Source organism: Penaeus monodon, chromosome 34, assembly GCF_015228065.2.
Source record: "Penaeus monodon isolate SGIC_2016 chromosome 34, NSTDA_Pmon_1, whole genome shotgun sequence".
NCBI lineage: Eukaryota > Metazoa > Arthropoda > Malacostraca > Decapoda > Penaeidae > Penaeus > Penaeus monodon.
This window is the reverse complement of record NC_051419.1, coordinates 16066791-16067506: the sequence shown is the minus strand read 5'-3', so window position 1 is coordinate 16067506 and position 716 is coordinate 16066791.

Genomic DNA, 716 nt, shown 5'->3' with positions numbered 1-716 from the left:
GACAGTGATTTTGTTATTGATATATTCTGATGGTGTAGTTTCGTGTTTTATTTCTTTAAGATTGGTTATTTTCCTGTGAATGATTTTATTGTTAATATATTCTGTGGCATAATTTTCATGCTTTCCTTGGCTTTCATTTATTTTCCTCTGACTCTGCAGGATTAACCATTGTTTATGTATCCTTTTGCAAAAGTTTGTACTGAAATTAGCTCATTGTTGCTACCTTTTTTTTTACATCACTAATGATGTTCTTTTGATTCTCAATGTGGTATTTATTTATTAATATGAATATGCCGATGTTATCTTTGTTTTTTTTTTTCATACTACTAATTATTACTATTCATATTAGCATATATGGTAATCATAGTAAAACATACAGAATACCCAAATCATTTCATATTGTTAAGTATATACATATCAGATATAATAAAAAGAATTGTTTACTAGAAATCATTATTTCTATTATGCATTATTAAACTTCAAATGGATAAAAAAACAACAAATCTTCGCATATAATACGATATATGAATGATTATACAAAATAACAAAACGGGATGGCTTAAGGTACAAAACATAACACAAAGTAGTTGATATTCTGAACAAATGAACAGTCAGTAATGCGGATATATAATGCCCGATTAATAATACTTTCAGAAAGTAAGTTTCCTGATCGCGTTATCAAAGTGTCGATGAACAATAATTAAAGGGGGCAAATG